At 45.6% G+C, this 4,764-nt stretch overlaps 1 pseudogene; it reads right to left on the bottom strand.

Moving 5' to 3' along the window:
• Window positions 1-305: 305 nt before the first annotated feature.
• On the bottom strand, window positions 306-4,764 carry LOC147900679 (protein argonaute 1A-like; annotated as a pseudogene).

Genomic DNA, 4,764 nt, shown 5'->3' with positions numbered 1-4,764 from the left:
ATGCTTTGCTTCCAAGCCCAAGTGGGCATCTGCTACGTAACTCTACATGGATAAAAAGACATTTAGAGAGTCAAATGTTAATTAAGGGTACCAAAGTATTAGTGCCTCTGCATCTCAGGTGTAATCGAAATCAGGCAAATCCAACAGATCTATTCATCCCTTTTGGTATAGCAAAGGAATTCAGTTTGACACCTTTTCTAAATTTCCTATGATTATACATTGAACAGAAGATGCCCACAAAGGTGTTTATGAGAGCAGGAACCACTCGCTCCAACAAAAATATTGGCTAGCAAACAAGACCCAGATCAATATGTACGGTCATCATTCACAGTACGTTCATCATCCACAAGAACTGTAAATTTGAACACATAGAAACGAAGCAAAATGCACTCACAGTAGAAAGATAAAAAAGAGCAAAATTCCAGTAAGGATAGCACAGCAGCTTACATCACTTGGGAGAGTGCTTTAAATGACACCTCACAAATACCGCCATATGCTTAGTTTGATATCTTGATGACATCTTCACAAATTGTGCCACTTTGCTAGGACTGCAAAACTGTTTCGATCGTACCATTAGACCAAATCTTTCAAGAAATGATCAAAAGCAATCCTGTAGAACTAAGCCCTAACAGCCAAGGCCGGGACAGTGTTGACAAAATGCCTCTGGTAGGATCGGGGAATGTGTGTAATTCTTAACAAAAATACATGACTTCCTATACATTTGGCAGCTCTTGAACTTGAACCCCCACCTCCGGCCATTCCAAAGAGCCCACCTCTCAAGGAAGCATTATCAGAACCACGCGATGATTCACGATAAAATCGGGCATGATATGGGCATAGTATGCTAGAGGAACAACAGAGATAGCTCGAGTACACTTGGTGTAAGTATAAAATATATTGTAAACCAAACCAGCCTGAAGGTCATCAGACTCAAAACCATTTTCATATTAAGCACATGGTAATGTGTAGGTATGCTAGTATATATCTAGATCAATCCAGGAACATGCCCAAACTCATCCTCTAAATATACAACGCAACGTGCAGTTTCAATCTCACGATAGTCACTCATAAGATTGAAAACCGTTAACTCCATCACGCATAGCAAGGACTAGGTACTACGACATCCCCACTGACACCATCAGTGCCCAACAGTGGGTAAGACCATAGTATAAACATATGCTCTCACACATACATATCCACCACCCACACATACTTGAGCATCCATACATACATATCCACCATAGTATAAACATATGCTCTCACACATACATATCCACCACCCACCCACACATACTTGAGCATCCATCTATACAAAGGTCTTCGTACTGAGTTTCTGTCAGCACTCCGGAGGTGAAGGGTAGACTCAGCCGTGACAAAGGCTAGCACTATAGGAGAAGGCGGCACATGGTAATGTGTAGGTCCGCTAGTACCCTGTAGCCCTGCATGACTACAAAGGTAAAAATCAGATCTCTTGGGGGTGTGATACCCGTGTCAACTACAGTCCCAGGTAAAATGTTCCTATTCTTATCCTTAAACTTAGCTGCAGGGAACAGCCTAGTGTGATGTCGTTTCTGGACAACAGCCCAGGTAATTAAGGGCTTGTAGTCTGGTCCCCCCACCTCCGTCAAGCATCTTTCAGGGACACAAACTCCAAGTGCAAAACTTCATCAAACCGTCCCTCCCTCACACCATCCAGTTCCTATACTAAGTCCCTCAAGTCAAGAATTATCTCCTCCCTGTGAGCTTGGGCTTGAACCCTGGCTATATATCTATAGGCAGGAGGTCAGGCTGTATTTGCAACTACAGCAGCAATAGATGGACCTGCATCATCACCTGGATGTGGATGGGTTTACATCTGCCCAAAATATGGTGGTTGGTCGATTAAACACAGGAAACATTCGAGATAGCTCGATAGCTGGTGTCACGTTCTACCTGTTAGAAATTACCCAACAGAGGGTATGCACAGCGGAAGACTGATACTATTGCCCAAGAGCTCACACAGTGTGGTCACGTCCTACTTGTTAGAAATTACCCAACAGAGGGTACGCACAGCAGAAGACTGATAGTATTGCCCAGGAGCTCACACAGTGTGGTGTGGGGTGTGGAATCACAGACTTCTTAACTTAATGTGCAAAGATGTGCAAGCCAATAAATAGACAATGCTCAGAAACAAATATAGAAGCAACTCTTTATATTTCCATCCGTCCACAAAGTAGGACAGATACAATACCAAAAGGTTCTCCTACTAGATGTCAAGCACTTCTAGATCTCTGAACCCGCATGCTCCACCTCGAGCGTTTGTAGACTCTGTCCAGTGTGTTCTTCTCCACCTTACTGCCTGTGAATCAGCCTAGGTGGGCAGCCCCTGCCAAGCTTTGTCTGCAGCACACAGGTCCCCTTGGTCCTCCTGAATGTAGGCTCCAAGATAGCTGCTCCACTGCTCTAAACTGCTTGTGAATGGCTGCTCCACAAGATGATGATCTCAGCAACCTTCTGTCCTAGAAGACAGTCTAGGTTCAGCCTCTCCCTGGAGCTGTCTCTCTAGAGGCCCAAGGATGGTGGATGTGCTGCTCCTTTCTGCTCCTCCCAAAGCTGCTTGGCTGGATGTCAAATGAGGCCTGAGGCCTCTCCTTTTATAGGCCCCTTGTAGAAACCGACCAGCAGCCTCAATCTGGCCGACCCAAACAGGCCGACCAGGCTGCTGCAAAACTGCCCTAAAAGGGCTCTCATAACCAGGGCCCCTGGCCCACAAAACTAGGGCTTTTGGCCCTCACTTCAAGGGCTGATGCCCTCTTATATATGCAGGGTCCAGCCCCCTTCTGCCCTGCCATTTTCTAGGCATGGTAGGCTGGCTGGAACCAGCCCTACCAGCCCTATACCTGGCCGACCAGGCTGCTGGTAACCCCCGCCATGTTGCGCCTCTGCCAGGCCCTTCTCCAGCGCCGTACAGTTCCGTACACCCTGCTGATGTCATTGTGCCCTTCATATGGCCCTGCTGCAGTCCATACACCTGCTCTGCAATTCCGTCTTGCCAGGTCAGATACAGGGCTTCATGCCCCGGCCATCTCTCCTGCACAAGGTCTCTCTTGTGCTGTCCACATGACAGCTCATGTGCTGCCCATGTGGCAGCCCCATTATCTCCAGGTCTACCTCCCCCACGCTCTCCTCATATGGGGGCTTACAGATGGGGAGGTGACCATTCCAACACTACCACTAACATTTGCACATGGATCTATTGGGTTTCACATGTTTTGATATGACAACCATTAATGTGTCCAGATGCCTATTTGAGTTTCACAAATTCTTTTCAACTCCCCATAAGCTGGATGGTTCTCAGCCATCATACAGACTAGTAATTGTAGGTGACCTCCCTCGCCTTGGCTTACTTAAATAATTTCTTGAGAGGCCTGTTCATATATCAATTGCAAGCTCCTCTCAAGTCTGGGAGTCTCAAGCTCTTCCCGCCTGCAGAAAAATGGATCTACAATCGTTCTTTCAGCCATGCTCACACCTAATTCATTACATCTCCTGCTCAAACTGCAGATGAAGTCAGTGACCACTCTGCCTGTTATGGCATTGTCAAAGCTTATCAAAGCCCAATAGGTGACCTTCTCTCACTCCACAACGCAAGAATTCAATAAATTCCACTGTCTGTATTTGGGATCTAGGTAAGAGACGAGCACGAACTACCCCAACTTCCAATGGCAACTTCAAATCTTGCAGACAGTCCTGACATCCTGTACCTCCGAGGAGTCTCCCTATGAACAACCTGTACCTTCAAACGAGAAAGCGCTTTCCTAACCTTCACATGGACGCATCTGATAGCCGAACATCTGAATCAAAATTCCTGACCTGCTTCCCTGAAAACACAAGGACAGAGATGCTATTGTCCAAGAATGTAGTGGACATATCGACATTAAGTGACAATCGTTGGGCTGTTGGTCGAAGGCTTTGATATAAACTATTGAAGACAACAAGCCCACCCTCAAGGTTGACCTTGCCCAGATCACTCTTATAAAAGGACCTGCTGATGGAATGAAATGCAGTTCAGGATGTTCCCTCAGAACGACATCCAAAGCCTGGAGATGCTCTTGTGAAGTGGATGCCTGTCGACCTGCGAGAAAAATATCCAAGTTCCTTTGATTCAGAGTTGACAGGTGACAAATCGTTTTGATAGATGGAATCTCTAAAAACTGTGTAGCTTTTATCTTTTTTCTTGGAGAGTGAAGCTTGGATCTGGTAGCTCTTGACTTCACTCCTCCAGCATCGCCTTCAGATCACTGCCCACCTCCCAAGCAGAACTGACAATTCTGTTAAGAAAGGCTTAGGATGCAATAAATCTTGAAATATTGAAAACACGTTGGGTATATAAAATAAGGCATAACCTAATTTTACAATGGCCGTAGCTGGGTCTGGTCTCAAAATAGGTCCTAAGTTTTGCCTACTAGCCTCTACCAGCAGAATCAACCAATAGAGCTTGGTCAAAAGTTGGGGACAACTACATAGCCCCACGTGAGCATGCCCTAGTTTACATGTTTGGCCCTCAACCTCATGTGGGGGCTCCCGTTAAGGTATTTCCTACATATTCTAAGCCATGTATGGTAGGAAAAGATCCAATTTATGCGATGTGTGATAGGGTTCTCTTATGTTGGCAAGATCAAAGACTAGGAAATCTTGCCAACTACGAACATCAGATTTGAGAAATCTGATCAAAGTAGTTCTTTTATGTGTACCTACAGATGAGCCATACAAAACAGACAACAT

The sequence above is a fragment of the Dipteris shenzhenensis genome, chromosome 6, assembly GCF_047967505.1.
Source record: "Dipteris shenzhenensis isolate YYH24624 ecotype China chromosome 6, Dip_SZ_1.0, whole genome shotgun sequence".
Taxonomy (NCBI): domain Eukaryota; kingdom Viridiplantae; phylum Streptophyta; class Polypodiopsida; order Gleicheniales; family Dipteridaceae; genus Dipteris; species Dipteris shenzhenensis.
The sequence above is the reverse complement of the archived record's forward strand: the minus strand, read 5'-3'. Positions and strand labels throughout refer to the sequence as shown.